Here is an 8778-nt window from a genome sequence, read left to right on the forward strand (position 1 = left end):
TGTTCTAAACTGTATAAAAAACGGAATTATTACAGAATTTTAAATATAAATTATCACTAGGAGTAAATTGAGTGCTTCTAAAATCTTTGTCTGCGTTGCCCGCATTTCACTCACACTTAAACTCTTGGCATGCAACACAGTGCCTTCTAGCACTCACGCTAGATGGCGCTGTTAAACCAATCTCAGAGTCCCGCGTAGTCAGTTACTCACAGGCTCACGAACACTATGAGCCAGCAATTTCTAAATTCTGCCCCGGGTAACATGTAGATTAACACTGATCCTGGTGTTTGATTTGTTTTGCCTCAGAGAGCTGTGTGTTGGGCCTGAGTGGCATTTAAACTAATTCAGTTGTAGGTTCCCTGCACTAAAATCTAAGAAGAAAAATAGGACTTTATCTAAAATTGTCAAATGTAGTTTTTTGACAGTGAAAATTTTTATTTTTTTAAATTGGGAATCGGAAAAACATGGATTGTTTTACTTAGCAGCGATTACTTAACAATTGCTTTTGATTGTTATTAATAATACATTACGAAGTAGTGTAAAAGACTAATGTTTAATGATAGCTGATCAACACATCATAAAGAAAACATCTACACAAAAACAGCACAGTAGATATTTTTTAGGGCTTACTGGTTCGGTTATGATGGTTTACATTTCATGTATACATTCTTTGGTAAGGCGCTGAGGGTAGTCGCAATCTTGACCAACATCCCTTTAAGTATTCTGCAGGTGTTCATAACTTGATCACACATGGAAATAATCTCAGTCTATTAGTTAATTAATTTAGACAAATTAATGTTCAATTCAGCACAAAGAAATGCTTTAACAAAAGTCTGTAAACACAGTTCTATCCTCTCCGTTGGTGCAGAGGTCAAGCACAGGCAAAGAAAGAAACCATGCAGAAACTGAGCAGATATTTTTGTTCAGAGGTGCGCGATTAGGCCTCGGCCCAGTATGCATTCTCCTTCGTCGAGTTATGCAGCCGCTGTGCTACACTTAAGATTGAATAACTAACTAATTGGGGTTAGGGTTTGGAAGACCTTAATTTTTAATGCTGAACAATGAATTGGTATTTTTAAAAAGGATTTCTTCCTTTATGCATGTATTTTCTATCAAATGAGTCTTGAAACATCAGTATGATTTTTTAAAACTTATTGTGTTATTACTACTTAGATAATCTCTTAACTATATGAGCTGTTTTTATACATCGAATTTTTAAGTCTGTCCTTCTTTCCTGTGAAAGCGCATTAAAGTTTTGGGTTTTTGGGGGGAACTTTGGGCATGGATTGCAGTGTAGAAACTGGAATATTAATTTAGTCGTTACGGTGATTATAATGTGAAACAGTTACCTGTTTGCACATCTGTCTGGCTTTCATTTTGCAGTTGTGTCAAATTAAACTCAACTCACTCTTGTGTGAGATATCCTGCTCTTCAGTTGCTAAATGCTCCACTGTGTTCACAAGCTGTTTTCCTGCTTTGACTGTGTGCTGTTTGAGCAGACCACTTAAAGTGTTTTCCAGAGCTTTTTGACTAAAAAAAGGGTTTTTGGGTGGGAGCAGTGAATCAAAACTGTGGAGCTGCCAGCTTTAAAACCCAAACGGTAAGCTGAAAAATGCTAAAACGAAGTTAAAAACAGAGGTTTGTGACTTCTTCCATTAGAGATAAGTGCTATGAAGACTTTCACAGTCCAATATTAAGGTGATCTGTAAATAATAGAAGAAGATTGTCGTTGATGAATATTTATGGGCTTGATTATAATGTAGATTTTACTCTGGGTTACATGTGCCACAATTACATTGCTGGTCTTTTTTTATTTGTGTCCTCCGTCTAAACTTTTTGGAATTCAGAGTCATTGTGAGAGGTGTCTCTTGGCAACTTTGAAGGTCTTCAGACACATTGCAGAACAGCATTGGCAGTTTGCAAGTGGCTGTCATAAGTCCTTGGGCCTTCGTGTTGGCAATAACATGAACCAGATTACTGGGGGTCCTGACATATAGCTAAGTCAGTTTGGAAAAGAGTCAAAATTCTTGCTCTGTGTAGCGCCCTGGCTAGTTTATGACAAAACCAAGAATTATAAAAAAAACGTTTTTATTTCAGTCATTTTTATTTCAGTCATGCTTGACAGCATGACATCAAATGTGAAGTCATTGGCTTGTCACTCGAGCAAAGCAGCTCTAGCAAATAAACATGAAAATGTCAATTTTTCACAGAAGCACAAGCTTAGGATTAGGCAACCAGTTCCTGCAGAGCTAGTCATTCTGACCAGCGATAAGGTTGGACACAGCTGTCACGAGTTAAGTGAGGCCATAACACATCATCACGATGAGCTGAAGTGCCTGCAGAGTACAAGAACAGAAAAACATGGATATACTGTACTGTTACAGATTGACGGATGTCTTAGTGTTAGTGCTTCTCAGTGTGGGGTACAGTTATTAATCGACTTTGGATATGTGGATGGACTTAAGCGCAAACATCATCAATCATAGTGGTAGCAAATGAACAAACATTTTTGAGAGCTAGCAGAAGCTATTTGAAAGCAGCATCCCTCCGAACAAAAACTTTTCCAGGAGCCTTCACCTTTACTGATTTATTAAAACAGGTTTCACCATCATCATGGCGAGCATTCGCATCTGCTCTACTGAGCACACAATGCAAGCCGTTACTATAGTATAACTATACTATAGTCTAACTAACTAGTCAGTCGTACTGAAAATTCGTAAGAAAGGTCAGTTAATGTGAGAGATTTCTAGCTGTTTGCCAGGATTAATGCAGCATGTGAAATATATGACATATGGCCATGCTTATAGGTCTTTGATTATACAGATATTTTTCATTCATGTATCTCTGTGACGAGTCACCTGAAATTGTGTCAAAGGATCATGAAATCTGGGCTATTTAAAGTAGAGCAGCTAAAGGATTACTGTGCATATAAAGTGTGTATCTTTTTTTCTCCGCACCACTGAAAAGACAGAAGCAAGCAAAAGGTTTGAGCTTTTTTTTTAAGGATTTAAAACGCTCGTGAAAATTCAGTTTGACTGTTTCTGATTTTTATGTCAATAAAGAGGATCGTACTTTTAAACAAGTGTGGATAAAAACAAACATTTCACACTGTTTTGCTCTGCTTTGTCGTACAGAAGCAGTTCGGTGTTTTTTTGGTTTTTTTGTAACCAGGAAAAGACGACAGTTCTGCATTGTGCGTTGAACCGTTAACAGGAAAAGGTTGAAGAAAAAGAAACTTCTGAGCCCCTTTCTCTTTGTGTCTTGGAGCTGTTTAGGAGAGAGGGAGGGGAGGTGCGTGGAGGGGGAGGAGGAGGAGGAGGTAGGTGGAGTAAGGTTGGAGTTCCACACAAGGGGCGAACTGCTGGCAAAGGAGCTGTTTTATACTGTGCTTCTCTAAGCTGTCTATGCCTTCTCTGTTTGTGTTCACTGGGGGTCTGCGTGCACCTGTGTGTTTGAGCACTGGTGTCTGTCATTCCAGTTGGTTGTTTATCAGTGTTGTCATGTTAGCAGCTCATGCAGCAGTCAGTAGGAGAGAAGCAGAACCGGACCTGCTAATAACAAAAACTCAGAGCAAAGGAACGGTGTTTGGAGAGTTTCTGCCTCCATCTTGAGACGAAAGAAATCTGAGGAACAAACTTGCCTAGCTGGAATGAAAGACTGACAACAAGCAGACTTGTGGGGAAAAGGGTAAGTTTCACAAACAGCTAAAGTTACTTCAGGTTGTTTGGTTTGAGCCAGGATCACTGTGAAAGTTTTCACCTTGTTTATTTTGTTCCAAATTCTGTCACAAACCTCAGTAAACTGTACAGGACTGTGGCAGTGGTACACTTTTCTTGGACTTGAGCTTCTGTTTGTGCTCTTTGTGTATATGTGTGTGCCAACACGTTTGTGGGTGTGTGTTGAATTTTCTGTTGTCTAGTTTGTGGTTAATCTTAGCTGCTCTGCTTCTTTCAGGATGTGTCTTCTTTTGCTTTTCATTTGTTGCGACATCTCACATGTCCAGAGGTTAAAAAAAATAAAAAATAAATAAAAAGAACTGCACACAGGACAATGTGACGGCTTCACTCGAGAGCAGACAGCATTTACCCCTGCTGGCTTAAATTAAGGCAGTTCACTAGAAAACCCTTAATCCATTAGCCCTTACTGAAATGATGCTCACATGTTTAAAGTGGAAAAAAAAGTGTTGTTGCTAGATTATCTGCATTTGGAGATTTCAACATAGGGCCAGTCCGAGCACAAATGACAAGATATCGCAGCAGGAGTGGATCAGAGAGAACTGTTCTGCTAACTTTTCCAATGATGTTGCTGCTTTAAGGACTGTAGTGTAAAACATTTTACTTATTGGTAGCTTAAATGGATGCCAGCAGACAAGGGCAGAATTGATCAACCTGGCAATGACTAAAGAAGGTGGCACCAAATGACAGTTAACTCATGGGTCAGCATCATGTTTTTGAATTAACTATGCACAGTTATTTAATATGTTGCCCTTAATTATGTAATACTTGATACTTACCAAAACAATCATATATGATGGATTTGCATATCTGTGTACCAAAAGAGGGAAAAATTAGGAATTAAGGATTCGTTCTTTACAGTTCGGTGTGTTTGTGCATTTTGTTTTGATAACGTGTGAGTTTGATCTCTCCTCGGTGTCCACACTGTCCCCATCATTTTCCCCTGTGAATTCATTAATTTGATAAGCTCCATCACGAGGAGTCATGAAGTAGTGACTAAGTAAAACTGTTGGGGTAATGGGTTAGACCGCCTGAGTGTTTAAAATATTGATGCTGTTTGTTGACAGTATACTGATAACTTTTTGCAGGAGGAAGCTAATGGCGAAGCAAAGGAAGTTGATATTGCCTCACTGATATTTTTTCACCCCTAGGCTGGGTTCATATGGTCATAGAAAGCTTTTGGTCATGGAATTGGGAAATGGCAAATAAATATACTGGGAAACTTTAGAAAAGGCAAGACTGTGAATTTCTGAAGTACCTGGAAAATGCTAAATTAGGTTTCTATTGTAAAGTTATAGGGCATGACTTGAAAGACCAGTACCCAGGACATGGAGTGAAGACTATGTTGACTCATTTGGCGCTTTTAGAATGAGATAGCTAGCTAGCCATTCGATTGTAGATACGCTTTTGGTACCTCAAGAATATTAAGTCTCTTCTCCAGAACTGTCTCCCCCCCCTTCCTGGTGTGACACCTGCTAGCAGATGCACCGTTTCCTCTTGCCCACCATGAAGCAAACCATTGTGAGGAATGTGTCCAGAAATGTACCCCAATTTGCAAAGGAACTGTGGATGCTAAAGGTGGCTAACAGCTAATTTAGCTCTCACTTGCTATCTTCTCTGAAGATCGTTCCATTACAAGGTGGGGTATTTTTTCCAACGCTCCTACAGTAACTGTTTGTTAATTATGACTACACAATGAATTATCGTGGTTTGGCACATTTTCTTTCTATAGACATTTTCCTGGTGTGTTGACCTTAAATGTTTATTTTTTTTATCCCTTGAAAGGCTACTTGAAGTCATCCTTGAAGCTCTTTTCTGAACCCAGTGATTTCTGTCATATTTGAGGGCTTCTTATTGAACAAAATGACTGGGTTTAAATCAGAAGTTATAGTGAGGGTAGTCTCTGCCTAACTACCCTTAGAAAAACCCAGAAACTATTTTAATGGTCATAATGATATAGACTGAGGTGTCAAAACTCATCATTATGGGTACTGGGGAGGTTGTCAAATGTTGTGTTTACGTGGGAAAAAGTTGAGACATATTAAGGTATCACTGTAATAGATTTAATCATTTTTATTTTCATTTTCAATGCAGATATTTTACACAACCATGCATTTCAGAGAATATGTGGTGATGAACATTTGCTTAAAAGTCAGGGAAGTTTTGCTGTATGAGCCTAGTCTGACTCAGCATTGTAATAGAGGACTATTCAATGCTACTCAATTTGCCCTTTCTCCCAAAAGTCTTCACATTGTTCTTCCATATAACTTTCAGATTCAGAGAAAGACAGTTGGTAGTTTTATTTATTTTTTTTATTATGATGCTAAACAGCCAAACCCATTTCTTGCTTACCTTACTTTCTTACTTACATGCACATCTTTTCCTCAAGCACACCCCACACATAATAATCTTAATCTTAAATTTAAATGTCATGTAAATTGATGCTTCTTTGGTATGGGAAATAAAATAAAAAACCCATCAACAACATAGTGACATTTAAAAACTGGTGAGTCTTTTGGATTGTTCAGAGCGACCAAAGAGAGGACTGAATGTTTGTAGCTAAGCTAATGAGCAAGGTACCGTCCATATAATGTTAAAATATTCTTCTGGTACTCTCTACACAATGTCTGTGTTTATGAGGGAAGAACCAGAACTTGGTGGTGCTGAAATCAGCTTCTGGGCGGGATCAGTGTGTGAAGCATCCACTCAGTTTATCTTCATTGAAATTTTGTGGGGATTCATTGAGATTTTCTACATTATATTTGTACACTTACCAGTAACCTCTACATTAGAGTGCTTTACAGAACAAAAACAAGAAGAAGTAGTCATGTTAAGGATGATTAAAAGCAATGAATTCTAGGTTCTGTGTACATGCAGTGCTGAGATGCATAATTTAAGATTGTGAATGCCACGAGCTTGAATGCACTCAGAATGGCTCGACTCAAGTTAATGTCTGTTGTGTGTGATTCTGTTTGACATGCTGTCCAAGGATATCCTGCAGGGAAACAGATTAAAATAGCTCTCCTATTTTTTTCTCAGGTCTCTCCAATGATTTGCTACTGTTCTTCAAAATACTGACCAGTGTCACCATGACATCCTATTTAGTGCTCACAATAGGGTGTGCTACAAACCTGAGGCAGCTGACAGTGTAGGACAGGAAGAAAAAGCAGAGGACATATAGGATGGTGGAGTTACCTCAAGGTATGCTTCAAAATGTGCTTGGTTTCAAACAGAAATGAAGGTACTGTATAGGTATAGTAGAAAAGAAAATGTAGAAAACAGTGTTGGGGGTTGTTGGGAAGAGAAAGGGATCTTTCAGGCTCTGCATGCTTCACATTCTTAGCTGCTGATCTCTGTGGAAAATAATAACAGCCGTACTTGAAGGTCACACCACCACAGCCAGTGGTGGAGTCAGCCTCGTTACTGGCTACAAATTGGATGTTTATAAAGTTATAAAGTGCACTTGTCTTCTCTAATTATCTAATTATAGCGGGATATTACAGTTAGAGATTACTTAAGTTATTTGGAATGATTTTGTTGTTGTGAAACTGTCAAGTACTAAAGGTGTCTGCTCAGTACACTGTGTGGTCGATGAGACAGGACTATTTCTTATAGATCTACAGTAGTTAAGCAATTTCATAGAATGTATGAAGTACCCATCACAAGTGTTTGCCTGAGGTCATATTATTTTAGGGCTCCAAGGATATCTGGACATATTTTTTTCCCCTAGAAAATGTAAAAACTGAAAGCACCGTCACAGACTAAAGTTTAGGTGAAGGTGAAAGAATGTGACAGAGCACCTTTTTTTCCTGCGGTAATCAGCAAGAGGCTTAGGTCTGAAAAGACAGTATCAGGCAGTGATCACACAGCATTTCACTAAACGGTTTAGAGTAATCCCTAAACAAACCAAAGGCCAACCAACGCATTAGTGTCTGTGAAAACCTCTGCTTGGCTGGTTGCAAATGTGGGACATATATCTCTTTAAGTATAATCCTGGGGTTTTTGGACAAATAGCTTCGATGTTCTACCTAAATCTTCCCTAAAAGATTTCCTGTATATTTTTTAATGTGGTTGATTTGATGTATGTATTCGGGAAACTAAACACAAAACATCTGTAGCATCATCAGAGTTTCCTCCACATCAGAATGACACTAGAGAGGACAAATTTGAAGGGTAACACTTTGTATGAATTATTATTTGTCGGCATTTTGCAAGCTGTAATCCTCCATAACCTTTCATCTACTTTTCTTACTTTCCCTGCTCCTTGTGTCTGCTGAGGTAATGTTTCGTAAATTAGTGCAGTGATGCAACATGTCATATCCTTTTTTTTTGGCTTCTCTTTACATTAAACAAAGCGATTGCAATGACTGTCATTTCATCTCATTAAGATGAACAAAACTAATTTAATCCAAATTGTGCTGCTGTCAGACTTGTCAAGTTTTAATTGTTATGTTCATATCACAGCCTAGCATAGAAGTGTGTGCAGTCACTTACAAAGAGTAAGATTAGGTCTTGCTCATGTAAAGCTGTTAGCCATGAATTTTATAAAATTGAACAGCTTGTTGTTTGGATGTTAAAGCTTGAGTAATCGACACAAGAAATGCTAAAATCCCATTCCGGCTTTATAGGTTTAATTTGACTATATGAACACAGACACACTCCTGCTGATTGCTTGTTCTTTAGGTGTTATTTATGCAGTGATTTTTTTTTTACATGCAGATCTATGGATTGAGTCAAATAAAAGTATCATGCTTTTAAAGACAGTGGGCTGAGATCAGTGGTCTGAACCGGCTCTTTTTTCTTTAGGACAACCCCTCTTAAAAGGACTAACGCTAATAAACGAACTCCTTATGTGCCTGCCACACCGCACGCCTGCTATCAGTGGTAAAATATGACCGTTTTACATTCCTTTTTCACTCTTCACCTCGCTCGTTTGACGAGCTCGTCTTTTTCTCTGTCTCTTTATGTTCTGTTTTCTCTTCCTTTTCTCTCTCTTCCTGTTTGACTTCTATCTGGTTTCTTCACAAATATGTTGTCTGGCTGT

Source organism: Rhamphochromis longiceps, linkage group LG10, assembly GCF_057381845.1.
Source record: "Rhamphochromis longiceps isolate RC_006_pf linkage group LG10, R_longiceps_female_GT1.1, whole genome shotgun sequence".
Classification (NCBI taxonomy): domain Eukaryota; kingdom Metazoa; phylum Chordata; class Actinopteri; order Cichliformes; family Cichlidae; genus Rhamphochromis; species Rhamphochromis longiceps.